The sequence below is a fragment of the Equus przewalskii genome, chromosome 14 (genome assembly GCF_037783145.1).
Source record: "Equus przewalskii isolate Varuska chromosome 14, EquPr2, whole genome shotgun sequence".
Classification (NCBI taxonomy): Eukaryota; Metazoa; Chordata; class Mammalia; order Perissodactyla; family Equidae; genus Equus; species Equus przewalskii.
In genome coordinates, this window is record NC_091844.1 from 16,575,260 (window position 1) to 16,598,808 (window position 23,549).

The 23,549-nt window shown below is 39.5% G+C and overlaps 1 long non-coding RNA gene across 1 annotated transcript; it reads left to right on the plus strand.

The window, feature by feature from the left end:
- Positions 1 to 11,273: 11,273 nt before the first annotated feature.
- LOC103549969 (uncharacterized) lies at positions 11,274 to 15,378 on the plus strand. The gene is made up of 2 exons (XR_544653.2): positions 11,274 to 11,622; positions 14,853 to 15,378. It is a non-coding gene; the product is annotated as an uncharacterized lncRNA (long non-coding RNA).
- The last annotated feature ends 8,171 nt before the right edge of the window (positions 15,379 to 23,549 follow it).

Consider the following 23,549-nt stretch of genomic DNA (forward strand, 5'->3'; position numbering starts at 1 on the left):
ACTCCATGCAAATGGAAAAAGAAAAGAAAGCAGGAGTAGCAATACTTATATCAGACAAAACAGACCTTAAAACAAAAACTGTAAAAAGAGACAAAGAAGGGCACTACGTAATGACAAAGGAAATGATTCAACAAGAGGATATAACATTAAATGTCCATGCACTCAACATAGGAGCACCTGAATATATAAAGCAATTATTAACAGACATAAAAGGAGAAATAGACAGTAACACAATGATAGCAGGGTAATTTAACATTCCACTTACACCAATGGATAGAACATCCAGACAGAAGATCAATAAGGAAACATTGGCCTTAACCAACACATTAGACCACATAGACTCAGTTGATATATATACAACATTCCATCCAAAAACCAAATAATACACATCCTTTCAAGTGCACATGGAACATTCTCCAGGATTGAGCACATATTAGGCCACAAAACAAGTGTCAATAAGTTTAAGAAGATTGAAGTAATACCAAGCATCTTTCTGACCAGTAGAAATCAACTACAGGAAGAAAATCAGAAAAGCCACAAATACGTGGAGATTATACAAAATACTACTGAACAACGATTGGGCCAATGAAGAAATCAGAGGAGAAATCAAAAAATACCTGGAGACAAATGAAAATGAAAATACAACTTGCCAAAATCTATGGAATACAGCAAAAGCAGTTCTAAGAGGGAAGTCTATAGCAATAGAGGCCTACCTCAACAAACAATAAAAAACCCAAATAAACAATCTAACAGTGCACCTAAAGGAACTGGAAAAAGAAGAACAAACATAGCCTTAAATCAGTAGGAGGAAGGGAATAATAAAAATAAGGGTAGAAATAAATGAAATAGAGACTAAAAAAAATACAAAAAATCAAAGAAACCAAGAGGTGGCTCTCTGAAAGGACAAAAAAACTGACAAACCTTTAGCTAGACTCACCAAGACACAAAGAGAGAAGGCTCAAATAAATAAAATCAGAAATGAAAAAGGAGAAATTACAACAGACACATCAGAAATACAAAACACTATAAGAGAATACTACAAAAACTATACGCCAACAAACTGGATAATCTAGAAGAAATGGATCAATTCTTAGAATCATACAACCTTCCAAAACTGAATCAAGAAAAAGTAGAGAATTTGAATAGACCAATCACTAGTAAGGAGATTGAAACAGTAATCAAAAACCTCCCCAAAAATAAAAGTCCAGGACCAGATGGCTTCCCTGGTGAATTCTACCAAACAGTCAAAGAAGACTTAATACCTATCCTTCTCAAACTCTTCCCAAAAAATTGAAGAGGAGGGGAGGCTTCCTAACTCATTCTATGAAGTCAACATTACCCTGATACCAAAACCATAAAAGGACAATACAAAAAAAGAAAATTGCAGGCCAATATCACTGATAAATGTCAATGCAAAAATCCTCAACAAAAATACTAACAAATCGAATACAACAATACATTAAAAAGATCATACACCATGATCAAGTGGGACTTATTCCAGAGTGTCAAGGATGGTTCAACATCCACAAATCAATCAACATGATACACCACATTAACAAAATGAAGAATAAAAATCACATGATCATCTCAATAGATTCAGAGAAAGCATTTGACAAGACACAGCATCCATTTGTGATAAAAAACTCTGAATAAAATGGGTGTAGAAGGAAAGTATCTCAACATAATACAAGTCATATATGAAAAACCCACAGGTAATATCATTCTCAATGGAGAAAAACTGAAAGCTATCCCTTTAAGAACAGAAACCAGGCAAGAATACCCACTTTCACCACTCTTACTTAACATAGGATTGAAATTCTTAGCCAGAGCAATCAGGCAAGAAAAAGAAATAAAAGGGATTCAAATTAGAAAAGACGAAGTGAAACTGTCACTATTTGCAGATGATATAATTTTATATATAGAAAACCCTAAAGAATCTACTAAAAAACTTTTAGAAATAATAAATGAATACACTCAAGTTGCAGAATGCAAAATCAACATACAAAAATCAGTTGTGTTTCTATACACTAACAACGAAGCAGCAGAAAGAGAAATTAAGAATATAATCTCATTTACAATTTCAACAAAAAGAATAAAATATCTAGGAAGAAACTTAACCTAAGAGGTGAAAGATCTGTACACCAAAAATTATAAAACATTGTTGAAATTGAAAGAATTTGAAAAAAATTGAAAGAATTTCAAAAACTTGAAGAAGACACAAAGAAATGGGAAGATATTCCATGCTCTTGGATTGGAAGAATTAAAATGGCTAAACTGTCTGTATTTCCTAAAGCAATCTACAGATTCAACGAAATCACTATTAAGTTCCAACGACGTTTTTCACAGAAATAGAGCAAAGAATCCTAAAATTTATACACAACACCAAAAGACCCTGAAAAGTCAAAGGAATCCTGAGAAAAAAGGAACAAAGCTGGAGGTATCACCGTCCCTCATTTCAAAATATACTACAAAGCCATAGTAACCAAAACAGCATGGTACTGGCACAAAAACAGGCTCACAGATCAACAGAACAGAACTGAGAGCCCAGAAATAAACCCACACATTTTTGGACCGCTAATTTTCAACAAGGAAGCCAAAAACATACAATGGAGAAAGGAAAGTCTCTTCAATAAACGGTGTTGGGAAAACTGGACAGCCACATGCAAAAGAATGAAACTAGACCACTATCTTACACCATACACAAAAACTAACTCAAAATGGATTAAAGACTTGAATGTAAAACCTGGAACCATTAAACTTCTAGAGAAAAACATAGGCAGCATGCTCTTTGACATCGGTCTTAGCAGCATATTTTCAAGTACCATGTCTGACCAGGCAAGGGAAACAATAGAAAAAAATAAACAACTGGGACTACAGCAAACTAAAAAGCTTCTGCACAAACTAAAAAGAAAAGCATCAACAAATGAAAAGACAACCTAACATTTGGGAGCATATATTTGCAAACCATATATCTGATAAGGAGTTAATATCCAAAATATATAAAGAGCTCATACAACTCAACAATGAAAAAACTAACAACCCAATAAAAAAATGGGCAAAAGATCTGAACAGACATTTTCCCAAAGAAGATATACAGATGGTCATCAAGCACATGAAAAATGTTCAACATCACTAACTATCAGGGAAATGCAAATCAAAACTACAATGAGATATCACCTCACTCCAGTAAGCATGGCTATAACTAGTAAGACAGGAAATAGTAAGTGTTGGAGAGGATGTGGAGAGAAGGGAACCCTCATACACTGCTGGTGGGAGTGCAAACTGGGGCAGTCACTATGGAAAACAGTTTGGAGATTCCTCAAAAAATTAAAAATAGATCTACCAAATGATCCAGCTATTCTACTGCTGGGTATTTATCCAAAGAACATGAAAACACGAACGCATAAAGTTAAATGCACTTGTATGTTCATTGCAGCATTATTCACAAAAGCCAAGACTTGGAAGCAACCCAGGCGCCCATCAAGGGATGAATGGATAAAGAAGGTGTGGTATATATACATAATGGAATCTACTCAGCCGTAAGAAACGATAAAATCCAGCCATTTGTGACAACATGGATGGACCTTGAGAGCATTACGCTAGGTGAAATAAGTCAGAGAGAAAAGGTTAAATACTATATGATCTCACTGTAAGTAGAAGATAAGAACAACAACCAACAAACACATAACAACAGAGATTGGATTGGTGGTTACCAAAGGGGAAGGGGGGAGGAAGGAGGGTAAAAGGTTTGATTAGGCTCATGTGTGTGGTGATGGATTGTAATTAGTCTTTGGGTAAGAACATTTCATTCTATCTAATAACAGCAACTGACCAGACTGTTCCTGCTTTAAAGAGTATTTGAGAGTGAGAATGAACATAAATTAGAGGCTTTGAGGCACTGCCCTTCCAGCAACATTGATCGCTCTAGGTAAGACATGACCCTCCCCAGCTTCCCCACCTCCAGCACTGCCAGAGCCTCTCTCAGCTGCTACCGATCCCTGAGTCCCCTCCTTAAGTCCCAGGCCCACCATCGCCTCTCCTTAGGAAAATTGGCAGCCGCAATACCCAATGCCTTGCTCCTATGGTTCCCAAAACATATTCACAAAAACAAATCAATCTGATGAACATATTTCCCACAGTCTTGGCTCATCGATCTTATAATTGATCATATTGTTATATACCATCCATCATATTTGATTTTGTCCCTGGAAGTGCTCTTTACTCTAATTCTATTTTTCTGATATTACATGTTGTGCCTCCCTCAGTTAGCAGTTGCCTGACTTATCTTCATTCATTGCATTAGTTGTTCCAACCGTTTTATGTATTTGTTTTAGATATATCTCATGTAAACAGCACATAGCTGAATTTGTGTGTTTTATTCACTCTTCTTTGTCTTTCAATTGTGAGATTTTTTCTGTTTATATTGTCAAGGTATAAATTTTTCAGAAAATTAAAATAAAGTTCTCATGAATATATATTATGAGCATGTGTCAAAGATTTATTTAACTTATTAATGACAGGACCAGATGACAAAGCTGGTGCAAAGGAGGATTTATATCTACACACATGCACGCACGCATACACGTATCTATCAATGATGGGATAAGATTGTTAAATAAGGTGCAAAACTGGTTAATGTCCTACAGAGCAATAAAACCATAAGCATTGGGGTTAGACTCTCACTAATATTGGACAATGCAAAGGTAAGAAAGCTCAAAAGTCAGGGCCTACTTGAGAGGAGAGTTCAGAGGAACCTGAGTAGAATTTGATCAAGGAGAGAAACTTTGTCAATAGTCATCTTTTTGCCTTATTTTCAAATTTTGGATCATTTAACATTTATTAAACACAACTAGAAGGACCTGCAACTAAGATAGACAACTGTGTATGGGGGGTTTGGAAAGATAAAGCAGGAAAAAAAAAAAGAAGAAGAAGAAGAAGAAGATTGGCAACAGTTGTTAGCTCAGGTGCCAATCTTTAAAAAACAAGAATTTATTACGGTTTTTGACTTTTCTATTTGGACATAGTCCCTCCATCTTATTTTGTATTTATATTTATCATACTTTCCTCTTATATTTTTATTTCCTTTCCCTGAATTTTGCTAGATTAGTTTAGTTTTCTTTGTCCATTTTTTTTTTCTTATGGTGGCTTGGGAGATTTTTATCCCACTGCTATTGAATACCTGTTAAATTTACCCATTTTCATTTCCATCATTATTCATATGGCCTAAAGGGTGAGCACCAAGCTCAGTCGAGATGGATCTCTTCCACTGTCTACCCATCCCATCTCCAGTCCCATCTCTGATAACTCTGAGGTGTGATTTTTCTAGGACTTTGTGGGGAAAACACACTGCTTAAGGGCCTCTCTTATTTTTGCAATGGAATGGAAGATTCTAGATTCCAGTTTCTCCATTAATTCAATCACATAATTTAAATCTTTGAGGTTTTACACAAAATTTTTTTTATGTTAATAAGGCCCTTCATGATCCTCCAACCATGAAATAAATTTTTTCCCATTTTTATATTTCTTCCATCATTGCAAAAGGGATTTTGAGAGAGTGATGGACAGACACGTCCATCACTTATATTCAACTTACCCAAATTATTTCTTGATTCAACCTGTTAGGTTTTGTTTTGCTTTGTTTGTTTGTTTGTTTTCCTGTCCCCCTGCCCTCTCCCTGCCCTCCTCTTAGGTCTGCAACTCTAGATCTCAGCCAGGATGATCCGGACAAATAGGGGTGGACAGGGACAGGGATGATCGTGCTGCTTCTTTCCCAGCACCAGACTAATGGCCCTTAAATGTGTATGCAGATGAGGATGAGAGGGAGATCCAGGAGCCAGCCCAGTTCAATTCCATTTAGAACACAAAGGAGCCAATTAAAGAAGGTCCAGGTTAAGATTATGGGTTAAACCCATACATTCTACCACAATATCCCTGTGCTTAAAAACAAAAACAAAAAAATCTAAACTACAAAAAAATTTTAAGAGTATTATTTTACAGAAATAATCCTAGAAGGACAGGAAGAGCAGGGCAGGAGGCAACAGCAGCAAAAGATTCAGTTGAGTGGTAACCAACTTAACTGATCCATGAAGCTGAACAGAAACACTAATGGAACTAGAAAGCAGAGGGAGATGGAAACCCTTCTGAAACGGGATGGAGATATTCACATTGAAGGCACGAGGCAGTGTCCAGCAGTGGGTAGGAAATGTCTACAGCCCAGACACTACCCAAGACAAACAAGACTGCGGGAGTTGGGGAGACAAGGTTGGCAGGGGAGGTGCAAGATGCTCAGTGCCGGGCTTCAAACCAGCAGGGAGCAGAGTAGAGTGTCCATGTGTAATCTGAGGACTTTGACACCAGAAAGGGCAAAAAGTGTGAAGACCCAGTCCTGAATTCATGGATTTCACAAGTGCATTCTGAGCTAGCCTAATCACAGTAGCTGTCCATGATGGGTTTCTCTGCAGTAGGAAGGGGGAGGACGCAGGGTTGAATGCCAAAAACTGTAGACAGACGGAGCGGGTCAGGGAACTCTAGGGGGACCTCATCACTTGTGGAAAGCCAGCCAGAAACCACGACACTCAATATGTAAATCTCCGTGGCTGAGCCTCTTCAAGGGTAATAAACCCCAACACAGTTGCTGCTGTTCTCTCTTTCACTCTAGGAAGCCAAAAAATACCTGCAGCCTTAATGTCCTCTTGGAAACAAGATGAGTGCCTACATTTTCCTCAGCAGGACCAGAATCTGGGGGCATGTTTATGGCACATGCATTCGCACATGGTTGAGCAAAGGACTTTGCTTCTCCCAGCACATCTTTCTTCAGAGATGATTGGAAACAGACACAGCTCCAAAGCAGCAAAGGAGCAGCGATTTCTCAAGTGACCTCCTCTGTCTCCCTCTTGCCCAGCTAAAGGGGCCAGACTTGCCCCTTGGGGATTCAGAACAGACATTTGCTTGTGGCATTCCAGCCTGAAGACTCGCTATTGATCAGGTTCTAAGCACCACCGAATGTGGACTCCAGAATTTCCTCCTCACCTTGTGGGATAGCAGCTTAAGTCAAGTACAAATGACATACATTATGATCCTAAGGAGGAGCCAAGCTGAAGTAAAAAGAATCACCTACCTTGGACTCTACCATGATTGATGAGCTGGAAAAAAATATTGAACTGCAGGCTTCAAGATGGATTATCAGACACCAGTATTCCAGAACCAGGTAAGGAAACCACCATTCCTCAAACCTTGTAAAGAGCAAAATTGTGCTGTCGTGTCTCAGACACACTGGGTGACTTACTCTATGTTACTGGTGTGAGGCAGACCTCTCCAAAGAGGTGGGTTAATTATGATAAATAAAAATCAAAAATGCTGTTTCTTGAAATGTTAGACCTGAGGAACATTGATAAGATAGCTTATCAATAGTTTTCAGAATGATTTATACATGTGCATTTAGTGTTGGCCTCTCTCTCTCTCTCTTTTTCTCTCTGTCTCCTCCACGCAGTTTAGAATTTATTCTAAGAATCTAACTTTGCTGGGGGCCAAATGGGAAGCAGTTTCAGTGATGAGTTTGTTGGAATGCTCCCCCAAAATTTCTGTGTCCATCACTCTTATACATTAAATCCAAGAATATCTCAGACCAATTTATGGACGCTGCCTTTCCTCACTAAATCAATCTTATCAAGGTCCATCATGGACACTTTGTAGAACGGTAGATCCTGGCAGAGCCTCACAGATGATTCTGAGACATCTTTTGCCTTCAAATAATGAGCCACACACATATTAAGGATCTCAACCACTCCTCAGTGATCCATTTTATGTTACAACAAACATCACAACGACCATTCTTACCAATCACTACTGTGTGTGATCAATAAAATAGTTTTTGCCACAATGCTTCTTATGATAATTATCTTTTATTAGTAGCAAACACTGCTTTATAACAGTCATTCAGTTGCACTCTTCACATTAGATCTCCAATTTACTCACTTAGGAACATACATCCCTGTACAGCCATGTCATCTTTTTCATTCCCATTTTCCAGCCCCTACATCACCCCACATCTCCTACATTTATAAAAGAGTGTCTCCTATACAGATGTAGGAAAGTTTTTTCACATTCTTGATTTAAAGATTATAGAAAAGTATTTAATTGAGCAAGAAAACTCAAGAATATGTATATATCATTTTAAAGTTATATTTATATATTTAATATGAATATGGAGACTCCTACTAGGCAACATCAGAGTTTATTTTTCATCAAAATTGGTAACAGCCTTATTGTTTCTGAAAACCACAAAATGAATGTATTCATATAACTTAAAAAATCAAATACCCTACAATATACAGAAGAGTAGAAAGAGAAAGTATCATTGCTCCTACTCCTTCCACAACAACACACCTCCATAATCCCAGGAGATAACTACTGAGCAGAGTTTACTGTATTTCCTTCAGGAATTAGCCTGTATTGAATCCATATATATTCAATTAAAATGGGACCATAATATCACACAATACATAGCGTTCAGTGGCCTGTATTTTCACAATCACATTCCATGTGACTATATAGAAACTTATTTCATCCTTTTATTGGCTGCATTGTGCTCTATTGCAAAGCTCATAATTAGTTTAACCAAATTCCTATTGATGAAGATTTCAGCTATTTTTCATTTTTTCACCTTTTAAACAATATTTCAATGAGCAGACTTGTATACACAGTTATCACACTCCTACTCATTTCCAACCCTAGAACAGTCGATGAGGTTTCCTGTTCCTTCCCCCACCCCAGCATTTATCTGCCATGCATGCTGCTTCCATTGGTGGACTTTACTCCCAGTGTCAATTAAGTGTGTGGGCCCTGAGTTCAAATCCCATCTCTGCCACTCACTGTTATGAACAAGTTACTTAACATATCTGCACCCAGGTTTCCTATTCTACAAAATAGGGGATAATATTAGTTTCTAGTTCCTAGATTTAGGGGGATAACTAAATGTGGTGATCTACATATAATGTCCAGCACTTTATAAGTGCTCAATAAATGTCAGCTGTTACCATTGGTATTGCCTGTATCTCTGCAAAGAAAATCACTTTCTAGCCTCTTTAGGATCCATGCTGGCTATGTCCCCAGTCAAGTATTTTGCACATTTAATTTCCACTTGCCAGTTTCTCTCTTCTCTCTACCTCCAACTTGATTCCTCTCTCTCCTCATCTTCAGGTGAGATCCACTGCTGATTTTACTATTCAAGGCAACTAGCAAAGCTCCCAGGGACAGAATCAAGAGAACTTACCCCTAATCTTCAGAATTACAATTACAATGTCTCCTGTAAAACTTACTATTGCAGTGGTCAGTATTATATTGGTCTACTATAATTTATCAGCTCTGATCTATTATTGATTTTCAACTATTTGTTGTTGGGGTTTTTTTTTTCATTGATTCTGCAAGTGTTTGTTGAGCATTTGCCAAGTGAAGATACTGGACTAGGCTTTCCAAATACAAGACAATGAAACATCAGTTTACAATCCAGAAATACTCTGACAGCAGATAAAAGCAATTAGGCATTCTAGGCCCAAAGATCTGCCTCCGTACTCTGCAAACTGGGTCACTTGCTGGGGGCTAATCCAAGCAAAAGTCTCTTGAGTTGAGTCTTGAGCAAAGGTGTTTCCAAGCAGAGGGAGAGCTTTGTAAAAGCCAGAGGCCATAGGAGATCAGTAAGGAGTCTAGGATGGTGGGAGCAAAGTATGCTATGGTGGGAGCAATGTATGCTGAAGCAGGGTTAGGAGGTTAAGAGGGAAACAAGATTGCAATAAGTGAAGCTGGACTCAAAACAAAATGAGGTCGTCAGTGTCCTTGATGGTGTTACTACGGAAACACCATGGCCCACCATGATTTCCTGGTAGCTCCAGAGACAGCATTCACCTGGTTCAGCTTAATGTGATGTGGCGGGTACCCATCTGAGCTCTACCTGTCCTATGACAATAGACAATAAATCAAGTACAGTCTACTTTTCTACTCTCTTGATCTTTGTTTTCATTTCATATGTCATCTCTAGCTTAATTCCAAAGTACATTTCAAAGTAAGACATGGGCTTTGATTTGATATACATTTAGTCTCCATTTTTTGAAACAACTTCTTAGCAAAGGAGAGGTTCAAATATGGAGACATTCTTTAATTACTATTCACTGAGAGAAGCCAAAGAGTTCTATAATTACATGGAATGAGGTTTATCATTTGCAAAAGCCCCCATTCCAGGAGAAGCCATAAAGAAGTTGCAATTTTTCAATTTATGTGTCTTTCTTTGTAATTTACATTCAACCTACTTTCCAAAGAAAATAAATAAATAAATAAGAAGTAGCCTAGATGTGGTAGATTGCTAAAGAAAGGGACCATCAGGCCACAGACATAAATAGGTCCTCTTCTAGAATTTTAGATCTCACCGAAGAAAACAAACGTTCTCTGTCAGGGAAGGCCCAGGGCTTCTGCACCCGCTTGACGAGGAAGCGAAGCTTCAGCAGCTGACTGGGGGCTCCGCTCTTCTTTGGTGAGAAGGGTTTCTGTGCAGTGACACAGTGGAGAGCTATCACCGTGGTGGACGTTCGGTGCCGGGACCAAGCTGGAAATCAAACGTGAGTAAACCCCAACCTTTCCTTCCTCGGTTGTCTTTGTCTTGTGGTCTCTGTGTCTATGAAGTAATCTATAAGATGACTCTGAAACCAGGATCTGACATCCTCTGGGGAAAAGATAAAGATAAAGGTTCTAGACAAACTTGAGACTTGATTGCACATTTTCTGTGAAGGACAAGATTTAGTCACTGGGTGAAAATAACCTGTTTCGGTGATAAGTTCAGGAGAAATTTACTGGGGAGCACAGTGAGATGTTCGGAACAGAGCCTTGTTTAACTGTCAGAAAGGAAAACTCAGTTTTTGTAAGACGGGGAAGTTAAGAGAAACCACTGTGTATACACGTTCGGCCAAGGGACCAAGCTGGAGATCAAAAGTGAGTAGTTCTTTCAACTGATTCTTTGCTGTTTCTGTCTAATTGATTTGCTTTTTGTTCCTTTTTGTGTGTTTTCAATAGTTAGATGTCAGGGATAAAACAAATGTCATTCCCAGATTAGGGGCAGAGAAGGGAAAATTGTTCCACAGGAGGCTGGCTGACAGCTAATTTTTAAAGGGTTTCCAAATCAAAATCACTTACTTGGGGCAGGGGCTAGCCTGCCATTTAGGGCAGGTTTTTGTAGAGGTGGAAGTTAAGGAGTCGCTGTGGTTCACTTTCGGCCAAGGGACCAAACTGGAGATCAAACGTGAGTACACCTTGCTCAATTACTTGCAAGGTTTTTGTCTCATTGTATCATTTGTGCAAGTGTGTGACATTTTGGTTAAATGAGCCATTCTGGTGACCCAGAAGTAAACAGCAGAAAACTAGAAAATAGCCAAGTTTTAAGCTGAGCAAACAGACTAATTGTTGAGTTTGTGAGGAGAGTAAGATTTGTGGGGAGCGTGGGGACGGAATAGCTGGCTTTTTCTCAGAATTAGCCTTGCCCACATGATTGGCTTCGGAAGGAGGTTTTTGTTGCGGGGTCAGAGTTAGATCCCTCACTGTGGCTTACGTTCGGCCAGGGGACCAAGCTGGAGATCAAACGTAAGTGCACTTTTCTAATCCCTTTTCTTCTCGAGTTGTGAAATTTTGATGTTTTCATGTTTGGGATATGAGTTGAGGCCAATTCTGAAGAAAATGGGACTCTTCCGAAAGTCAGATGGGTAAGGGACTCAAAATCAGTTCGTCTCAAGGAAGAGAATAGAGCTAGTTAGTCTGACATGGCCAGATTTTCTCTATCCACCAATCGAATGAGGTTAGCGGCAAAAAGAGGTTCTTGCTGAGGGGAAAGTAATTCAGCTAATACTGGATCACCTTTGGTGAAGGGACGCGTCTGGACATTAAAAGTAAGTAATTTTTCTCTATTGCCTTCCAAAATTTGGGTTTAAATGCCAGTATTTACTTTTAGAGGTTTAAGTATGAGTTTTGTGGAAATAGGTAAATGGGAGCATTTCAGATTTATCATCAGTTTCAAAAGTTAAACTCAGCTCCAAAAATGGATTCGTAGACAAAAAGATTAATTTAATCTAAACTGAATGAGTCAAAGGAAAAAAAAATTAGTGTAAATGAGAAAGGAACCTTTGCAGCTCTAAAGAACAGAAGTGAACTAATTTTCATTCAGTTTTGCCAAATATTGTATTGATTTTTGCTCGTTGTGTATGATACAGAAAAGTAGAGAAATGTATTTCTTAGTCTGATTTCTCTCTTCTGTCCAATAAATTATTTTATAAGATAATAAGAATAAACAGGATGCACTGAAAAATCAGTGAGAAGTTAGAAAAGTATACCTTTTTGCCACGTAAAAGATGCAGCTTAATTGATAGTGAGGAGCAATGTCATTTTTAGAGTCTAAAATGAGTGATAAACTGTCAATATTCAGAACTTCTACACAGATTTTATATCTTGGCAGATATCTCCTTTTTTTAAACCCAATTTCTATATTAGACTAAACTTGAAATTATCTTTTATAAAGGCAGTTATTCCCAAAAGCTGAGTTTTGAAGAAATTTGTTTAAATGAAGAAAAATAAAATAATTGCATTTTTTTCATGTTTATACACATGTAGAAAAATAGGAAACATTTTAATATGTTCTTTGATTTCTCTCAGTTATTACTTGGCCATGTTTTCATACCGCCAAGGAGGCCATGGCTCAGCTAGCATGGTCTGTAGACCTCATGGCGATCTTTTTTCGTGACTGAATGACTTTCGTGGCCAGGCCACAATGCTCGTGTGGCAGAGCGCACAGCCGCTAAAGGCTATGGCAACTCTGCGTTAGCCCGCTGCAGTCCGCTGTGGCCCACTTTCCCGCCACAGTGATACAAATAATGTCACTAACGGAAGAGAATAGAACTGTGGTGGGCACTGAGCTAACACAGGGAAAACAGAGGGAAGCCTGATTTATTAGAGATTTCAGAAATTAAACGCACATTCATTATTACAACCTCTTAATGGAAATTCCATTAAGGGACGACAAAGAATTTAAAGCTATTTTTTTCAGTGATCTGTAACTATTTCAATATCCTCTCATCAAATGTATTTAAATAATAAAAGCTCAATTCAAAGGAAAGAAGTGTACATAACTCTTTCTGAGTAAAATCTCCACCAGCAAAAATCTAATTTAAGGTCATCTGGCCACTCGCGTTTTGATCAATTAGCTTTTACTGAGTTCATATTAAATACCATTAAGGTAAATTAACTGACAAAAAATAAGATAAATCTATGATACATTTTTAATTTTAAAAAATTTAATGGCTTGAGTAGGATTATATTTCAGTTGTACAAAATATCTAATCATATATAAATACCATTAATAAAAACTTGATATAAACATATTTTCCAATGACTTCACTCTGTGATAGAAAATTTTTATCTGAGTATTCAAATCTCATACTCTCTAAAATAGTTTAGTAATTTGTTGTTTACTTCGGCTGACTTCAAAAGTGATGCTTCAGAAAGATTACTTTTGGTCTCCAGCAATTTGACAGGACTGTTTTTGGGCTGTTTTAAGACTCTTTTAAAACTCAGAATTATTTAAACCATTTAAGTAGAGAAACTATTTTAGGGCCTTTTAAAAAACTCTTTTAATGAATTTTAAATTCCATTAAAAGCTCCGAAGATGTCTTGCAAGAACTTCTGTATCAAATATACTAATTGTTTAATATTTTAATGAAGGATAGAAAATTTAAAGCTGTCAAGGATTCTGCCAGATAGGAGTAGCCTCATAGAATATTTCTCCTCCATCTTTTTCTAGAATTTACATTATTTTGCCGCCAAGATTATTTTATAAAATTCTCTGGAAAAAAGTTGGTAATGAAGGTTAAAAGAGAAGAAAATATCAAAACATAAAAAGTTCGGTATCTTATGTTGAACTGCTTGGTTAACATGGAGCTTAGCTTTATAAAAATCTGTTCGCTTATTAGCTGACTTTTCACAGCAAAGGATTCTTGATTTGTTATTTTCACTCTTCTTCTCTGACATGGGGGTTTGAATGCCCATAGAGGGGGATTTCCAGGAGGACACCTGGCAGCTGCTCTAAGTCAGAAGTGAAGCTGGCCGGTTCCTCCTAGGCAGGTGGCCAAAATTACAGTTGACTCGTCCTGGTCTGGCTGAACATTGCCCCATGGGGTGACAGCCCTCAGACCAGGGCTCAGGTCTCCCACTGAGGCCCTTGTGAGGGATGAGAGAGTTGCTGGCCTGATCACAGAGAATGAAGGGGCTAACCCCAACCTGGGCACAGACTCAGGGCTTGGGGCCCATTCTGCAGGGTGGATCTGACCCCAACAAACCCAAAGGAAGCCCAGGAAGGGGAAGGCAGCCTGATGTCACTGCACAGTCCTAGGAGAGCCACAGGGGAAATTATCTTCTATGTAGAGAGGCCAAGACTTGTTCTCACTTCTAAACTCTGAGGGGTCAGATGAAAGGGTCTTTGTTTCTTTGCCTGAAGCGCTGTGTTTACTGCAGGAGACAGGGAACATGGTTAGAGGAAAGAAAGGTGAAGTCAGAAAAGCATGCAAAAAGGCCTTAGAACTGCTGCAAAGAGTTCAAACACAATAGTTTAGAACTCTCTTAAGGGGTAGGGGCTAGAGAAAAAACTCAAAATCATGGAGATTATAAATATCCTTCCTGGCCTTCCTCAATGCTACAATTACATAGAATAAGCATGCTGCTCCCTGTACGTCTGTCTCCTCTGGGCTCTGGGCTTGCCCACAAACGATGCACTCAAGTGGAGAACTTCCCTGTAACTTAAACAACCTTCTCTGTGCTTCCTTCCTCAGGGGATGATGCTAAGCCATCTGCCTTCATCTTCCCACCGTCTTCTGAGGAGTTAAGCAGTGGAAGTGCCTCTGTCGTATGCTTGGTGTATGGCTTCTACCCCAGTGGAGCCACTATCAACTGGAAAGTGGATGGTCTTGCCAAAACAAGTAGCTTCCACAGCAGTCTGACGGAGCAGGACAGCAAGGACAACACCTACAGCCTCAGCAGCACCCTGACGCTGCCCAAAGCAGACTACGAAGCTCATAATGTCTATGCCTGCGAGGTCTCCCACAAGACCCTGAGCTCCCCCCTGGTCAAGAGCTTCAAAAGGCAAGATTGTTAGAGAGGCCGGCCCACCAGGCCCATCGCCTGAGCCTCAGCCCCAGCCTCCCTTCTCCCTCAGGCCTTGGCCCGTTTCCGAGAGACCTACCCTCATTGCAGTCCTCCAGCCCCTCTCCCCACTTCACCCCCCTCCCCCTCTTTGGCTTTAATCATGCTAATATTTGGGGGAAAATGAAAAAATAAAGTGACTCTTTGCACCTGTGATTTCTCTCTCCTGTCTGATTTAATGGTTGTTATATATTGCTTGTCTAATTACCCAGTTTACCTTCTAAGGAACTAAATACTGAGTTGCTGAAAAATACACCATGATTTATAAAATTCATCATCCTCTGTTCTACCCTACCCTGCTGTCCTCTACAAGACGCTCCTCCATGAAACCCACGAGCCACCTAGCCTCATACCCCGCAGCCCAGGGCTGTGGTAGGGGAAGCGTGCTTCAGCAGGCCCTCAGAGTTGTTTTAAGGGTGACAGTTCTCACAATCACACATATTCTTTGATCTAGTTGAATCTAATTTACTGAAAGCAAATTTTTCAAAAGAAGGAAACATCTATAAAGAGACTCATTCACGGCAACATTATGTAAAATAAAACAATGCAAACAATCTAGATGAACAAGCAATAGGGAAATGTTTAAGCCCATTATGGCACTTCATCTTAATGGACTATGATGCCTTCATTATATTTTTAAACATGTGTTGAGGGTCTTCTATCTGCTAAAGACCATACTGAGCACTTTCCACAACCTAATTTACTTCTCACTACAATGTGAAGTTAAAAAACATTCATTAAGATGTTGAGCAGGTTCTGGGGCTAGCCCCGTGGCCAAGCTGTTAAGTTCTCGCACTTCGCTTTGGCAGCCCAGGGCTCACTGATTTGGATCCTGGGCACGGCCTACACACTGCTCATCAAGCCATGCTGTGGCAGCATCCCACATAGAAGAACTAGAATGACCTACAACTGGGATATACAACTACGTACTGGAGCTTTGGGGAGAAAAAAAAGAAGAGGGACATTGGCAACAGATGTTAGCTCAGGGCCAATCTTCTTCACCAAAAAAAGCATACCTTTAATAAAAAAAAAAAAAAGATGCTGAGCAGGTTCTATAAAGCTGAGAGACGTTCATACGCTCTAACCCAGCAACCCTACTCCTAGATGACTCTGTCCCAGTCCACCAAAAAGCTTATGCAAGAATTTTCAGAACAGCTTCATTTATAGCCAAAAACTGGAAATAGTCCAAATGTCCACCATCAGTTCAATGGGTCATTAAATTGTAGTATGTTTACACGTGGGGATGCTATTCAATAAGGAGAATTAAAAAACTACAACCGTCCCCAGCAACATAAATGAGTCTTGTAAGCATGACAATAAGCAAAAGAAACTAAACACAAAAGATATGTTCTATATATTTTCATCTATATAAAATCAAAACCGGGTAAAAGTAAAATCAGAAATTGGGATGGGGATTATTGTGGCTGGGAGGGGGGTGAGGTAGTGCCTAGGAGGAGACGAGAAGGGGCTTCTGGGGGTTTGGTAATATAACATAGGCCACTTTGTGAAAATTTACTGAGCTGTACAATTTTGTTCTGTGCACTTGTCTGTATATATATTCTACTTCAAAATAAGTTCACATAAAGAAATATTTTGTACCAAATTTACAGATAAAAGAGGCTAAGAGGAATAAGTAATAGGTCAAGGCCACATAGCTGGTAAGTGGTGGGCCCAGGATCAAATCCCTGTCTAACTCTGCCCTCTTGAAACCTGTACAGTTCTGCCTTTCAGCACTTAAGGTGCTGCACAGAACAGAGGGTCACACACAATACCTTCCCCAGGTCTCTCCCTCCACCTGGCTGACTGGAGCGTATGAATATAGAAATGGAATGGAACAGACCTCAGCAAGGGGACAAAGGACAGAATTAATCTGGCCCAGATTTTGGGAACCCAAGTACAAAGGTTGTACATTTGGGAAGAAGGGAATGGAGTGTTTGTATAAAACCAACTTTGACTCGCCCACTTCACTTCTGTGTGGGCTCCCTGGCCCTTGCCCTCTCATCTACTCATGTATCCAACAAACACCTCCTAAACACCTTTCTCAGCCTACACTCTGAAGGAGGTACAGAAATAACTAAGACTGTGTCTTTTCCCTCAATTAACTTATAATCCAGTTTTCCTATTTTCTTCCTTTCCCTTGTCAGTACTGGAACAGTGGGAAAAGACAGTCATGAAAAAACTGGGTAGGGAGACCACATTGACATTCTACCTCCTGAGAATATTCAATAGCATCAAGTCTTTGAAACTTTAGAGGTCTGAGTAGAGTTCTCAAAGACTCAATAATGTCCCTTCAAATGATATAAACTTGCTCACCCATCCCTGGGGGTGAAATTCAACAACCAAGGGCTCTCTAATCAGGCCCTGAATCCAAAGCAAGGCTCTTCTCATAAAGCAAATCTCTGAAGCCAGACTCACCAGGACCCAAGGATGTAAAGGCTGGTGTTACAGCTTGAATTGTGTCCCTTAAAAAGATATACTCAAGTCCCAACTCCTGGTACCCATACATGTGACCTCACTGGGAATAGGGTCTTTGGAGAGCTAATCAAATTAAGATGAGGTCACACCGAAATCCTGGTGAAGATGCAGTGAAACTGGATCATTCACACATTGCTGGTGGAAATATACAATGGTACAGCCACTCTGGAAAATACTTTGTCATTTTCTTGAAAAACTAAACAAAATACACCCACCATATGACCCAGCAATTACATTCCTAGGCACTTATCTCCAAGAGATCAAAAATTATGTCCACAGAAAAACTTGTACATAATTGTTTATAGCGGCTTTCTATGTAATTGCCAAAAACTGGAAACCATCCACACGTCCCTCAATAGGCGAATGGTTAAACAAATTGTGATACATCTATATCTCCATGGAATACTATGTAGCAGCACAAAAAACAAAGTATTGATACATGCAACATCTTGGATGATTCTAAAGTGCATTATACTGAGTGAGAAAAGCCAATCTCAATGGGTCACATGTCATATTCTTTATGTCACATTCTTGAAGAGACAAAATTATAGAGATGGAGAACAGATTACTGGTTGCCAGGGGTTAGGGATAGTGAGAGGAAGGACAGTGAATGTGACTATAAAGGGAATAGAACAGGGAGATCTTGGTAGTAATGGAATAACCTTGTTTCTTGATTGCAGTGGTGGTTACATACATCTAGACCTGTGATAAAATGGCATAAAGCTATACATACACATTGTCCCAATGTCAAATTGTTGGGTTTGATATTGTACCATAATTAAGTAAGAAGTAACCATCAGGAGAAACTGGGTGAAGGGCATACCAACCCTCTTTGTTCTATCTTTGCAACTTCTTCTGAATCTGTAATTATTTCAAAATAAAAAGTTTAAAAAAAAAGAGAGATGAGGTCATATTGGATTAGGGTGGGCCCTAATCTTATTTGGAGAGGGAGATTGGAGATGCAGAGACACACAGGAGAATGCCCTGTGGCAAGAGAGGCAGAAATTGGAGAGACACAAGCTTAGTAATGTCAAGGATTGCCGGGGAGCCACCAGAAGCTGGGAAACAGGCATTAGATAGCTTCTCCCTCAGAGCCTCAAGAAGGAACCACTTTCACTTCAGACCTCTGGCTCCAGAACTGTGAGAGAATAAATTTCTGTTGTTTTTGGCCACCCAGTTCGTGGTACTTGGTTACGACAGCCCAAACAAACTAATAAAATGGTGATGACAGAGAAGAGAGTTGGGTTCTCAACAAACTTCCATCTATACTGACGAGTCAGCTCCCAGCACGTGTTCATGCTCCCCAGAGAAGGCTGGCTAAACCCACTCATAGAAATGGGGTGCTATGGGTCTGAGATTTCCTTGAATCCACCAAGTTCAAGTCAATATGTGTTAAAAGCCAAACAAAGAAGAAATCCAGGCTGCTTCTCCGGGACTCGTGGTATAGTTTTTGGCTGTGAAAATGACGTTTGGAGTCAGAAAGCCTCTACTCTACCATTTACTGGCTTTGTGATGCTGAGAAGTTTTCTAGCTTCTGCAGGCCTCGCTTTCTCACCTGGAAGATGTAGAAAATTATGGTAACCACCTGATAGGAAAAAAGTTGTAAAGATTAAAAGAGAGAGACATGTCAGAGCTCAGTGCACTGTCTGGTACACATCAAAGCTCAGTGAGGGCCACCTACTGAATGAGCACACCCTGTCATTGATCTGCAGGGGGAGGTAACTCTGGCTCCAAAGCCCCATAGACCCCATAGGAGATCAAAGCAGAAATGCGGAAAGAGATGAAAAAGAAAAGGAAAAGAGAAGAAATTAAAGAGAGAGGAAGGAAGAGAAGAGAAAGAGAGAAAAGAAAAAAAGAGAAAACAAGGTCTGTCAAGGAAAACTTGGAGGGCCCTGCAATGTCATGCCCCCAACTGCGGCAGAGTTGGTACTTTTCTCCATAGCAGAGAAAGCATCTCAGCACACTTCGAAGCTTACCAAGTGTGAGGACAGCAATCATTCCTGAGAGAAAAGAGGCCCACAGCCAGAGTACAGAGCTAGGCATCAACTATTTGGGAGTAGAAATGCCTGGACATCTTGGGACCAGCGTATAGATGATATGTAGACTAAGACACACAGTAAGAAAATTAAAACTTCCTAGTAGTTGTCAGTGGGTTTAAAATAATAATAAATGTTTAGTGTCACAAGACTGAGGCAATCTGACTGCTAACCCGCCACTGCCACCTGCCACTCCTATGGGCCACCCACACCATCCCAAGTACCCTTGGGCACATCATTTCCCCTCTGTGCCTCCCTCACCCTACCTATAAGACAAAAGGCTGGACTGGGGAGCTCGATCCTTTTCCAGCTCTAATGTCTATATATCAGAGTGAGATTTTTCTGTCACTTCAAAAAGGGTCTGTAGCTTTCTATTAGCTATTCTCTATAAAAGCAAAATCTTTCAGAATTAACCATGTTTCTTAGAGTCGGTGCTAACACATTCCCATAAATCCCTAAGCAAGTCAACAAGTTGAATGTATTATTTTGGAGAAAAGGGAAAGGGATACCAGAAGATGAATCAAGAAATAAAAAAGTATCAGGAAATGGAAGATGGAGAGAAAGAAATTGGGAAGGGAGGGGGAGACAGAGGAGGAGGAAGCAGAAAAGACTGACTGATGGAGGATAAGAATTGAAAGAGGAAGTGGAGATAGATGTTTGTTTATCTGTCTGTCTTTTTACACTGTGCCTTGTTCCAAGCATCGACCATTCTAAGACCTAATTCTTCAATCGTATCTTGAAACCTAATGACTCTCTTTGTTCTTTCTTGAAACCCGGGATCCCAGTGAGCTCGTGTACACGTCAGGCCTTTTCATCTCCCCACAGAAGGCGCCATTTGGGCTGGGTACCTGTTCCGGGGGAGCAGGAAGAGGGTTGATATAAAAATTTACAAGATAGGACCTAATGTTTTATTAAACTTAATTGTTGGCCAGAGTGGCCCGTCAAGGACCTAAGGCTGAGTCTGAAAGACACAGGCCAGGCGCTCCGTGCCCTCTTCCCACTGGGTGAGCACAGGTGACGTAACACCAGGGGTCAAGTCAGCCATGACTATGAGCCTGGAGAGATGCAAGGGACAAATTATTGGGCTGTTTTCTCCACATCTTTGTTTGTATATAATTGCCTCAGAAAATATGTTCACAAGTCATAACAGCAAGTCACTTGACTTTTGTGCCTGTTTTCTCTTCTGAAAGGGGGAGGGGTGTCTTAATTGTAACAGTATTGTGAGGAATAAATGAAATAATTCATGTGAAGTGCTAAGCGCCCAGCCTAGCATATATTAAGGGAGGAGCAAATACTAGTCATCATTAGTAATAGAAGGAGTAGCTCAATTTGGCTATTGTTTGATTTCCTTCAAGGGGCTCCACGAATTTATTCTTCAGTCATAACTCTTTCAGCCCAAAAACGTTTGAACCTTGCCTTAACTCATATATGTTCCAGAGCTGTGCTGTCCAATATGGGAGCCACTAGCCACACATGGCTACTGAGGTCTTGAGACGAGGGTGGTTCATATCGAGATGTGCTATAAGTGTAAAAAGATCAACGCTGAAGACTTAATACAACAAATATATATAAAATATCTCATCAATATTCTTATACTGATTACATGTTAAGATGATAATACTTTGGATATGTTGGGTTAAATCAAATACATTATCAAACTTAATTTCACAAGCTTCTTTTTACTTTTGTAATATGGCTACTGGAAAATTTTAAATTATGTATATGACTCACTTATTTCTATCAGGCAGGGCTGTCTAGATTATCCTAAACTATAAAATGTATCCTGGAAAATGGTCCAAAGTTTTACACAAAAGGGTTTTGGACCTTGACATTAAGCTGCCGCATGGAGAAATAAAATGAAGTTTCTCTGGACTCAGATAGTAATGGAAGGACTTTTTTCTAGTCAACTCTCTCATTGCACAGATGAGAAAACTGACAGAAAGACACTTACTTCAGATTTTCCAGCCACCAAAAGGCTGAGCATGTTTATCCACTTTGCTGTTAATTCCTTTTACCACTCTATTTCCTTCTAATCAATTACCCTTCAGAAAATGTTCCCAATATTTTTTCTTATAAGTGTGGGCACAGGAGTTACGACAATGTAAGCCATAATTACATAAATGCCCAGTGATACAAAAATACTAGGACTCAAATATTTACAAAATATGAAATATTTTGTAGACAGAAGGAGGTAGACCTCACATATTTATAATACTCATACATTTCCATGATATAAATATAACGTACGATGTAGGGAATTAGAAGGAGATAAGCCGCTGCTACATGCCCTTCACTGTGCTAGCAATAGTGGAGAATATAAGGCAGTATGAGATAAGATCCACGGTTCTTGATGTGAATGCTCTTACAATCTAATTGGACTGTCAAGTGATGCACAAGGAAATTGAACCAGCTCCATAAAACAACATCATCAGATGGGAGAAAGATTTGAAGAAATGGGAAACTTACTAACTAATAGTCTGTGGACCTGAATCCCAAATTATTCTTTCATTCAATAAGTGTTTATTGAATGCCTAAAATGTGTCAGGTGCTGTTTTAAATGCTGGAGAGATAGCACAGGTAAGATGTCCTGTCCTCATGAAGCTTATCATCTAGCTAAGGAAATAAATAATAAACAAGAATAATATAGAAAAATACATTATTTTAGATTGTGATACGTGCTGAAGAGAAAATTAAACCAGAGAAAGAGGGCAGGAAATGTTAGAGCAGGGTTATCAGATCAGACAGGTCCTCAGGAAAGCATCACTGAGAAAGTAACATTTAGGTAAAGACTGAAATGAAGAGAGAAAGTGAACCCCGTGGATAAGTGGATAAGAACATTCTAGGCAGCAGGAACAGCAAATGAAAAGTCCTGAGGTAGGTGTGTGCCCAGAGTGTTCAATCACAGGGTTACAGGGAGGAGCAGCAGGTAACACAGGGTCTCAGGGGCCACAGAAAGAATATTTTTTACTCCAAGTGAGATAAAGTTTGGTGGGTTTTGAGCAGAAGAATAATTTCACTTGATTTATATATAAACGTGATTCCTTGGGTGCTCTGATGAGAATAAATTGTCAGGAGTGGCATGGGGGCAAGTATAGCAGTAGGAGCCCAAGGCAGGAGCAAATTAGAATAATCCAAGCAAGAGATGATGCTACTTTGAAAGGTGGGCTAACAGGACATGCTGACAGTGTAGACATGGGAAAAGAGGGAGAAGACAAGGGTGAATCCAGAGTTTTCAGCCTGAGGAATTAGAAGGATAGAGTTGCTTTAATGAAATGAGAAAGCTTACAGAAGGCACAGGTTTGGGAGAAAAGACTAGGAGCCCAATTTTGATCCATCTGGAATTCATTTTTGCATATAGTATGAGGTGTAGGGGTAATATCATTTTTTTTTCCCATGCGGATATCCAGTTGCTCCAGTACCATTAATTTAAAAAGACTTTTCTTTCCCCAGTTGGATTGCTTTGGTACCTTTGTTGAAAATCAATTGACCATAAAGTTGGGTCTATTTCTAAGCTCTCTATCCATTTCATTGATCAGTTTGTCCATTTTTATACCAATAGACACTGCCTTGATTACCGAAGCTTTAGGAACTCCATCTTGGACATGTTAAGTCTGAGATGCCTATTAGACAACCAAGGAGAGATCTCAGCTGGACAGCTGGATATAAGAGCCTGGAATTCAGAATAGAGAGGTCAGTGATAGACACATAAATGTGCTGTCGTCGCCATACAGATGGTGCTAAAAAGCCATCAGACTATGACAGAATATCTAGCAAGTGAGCACGAATTGAAAAATCCAAGCACTGAGCTGGGAGGCA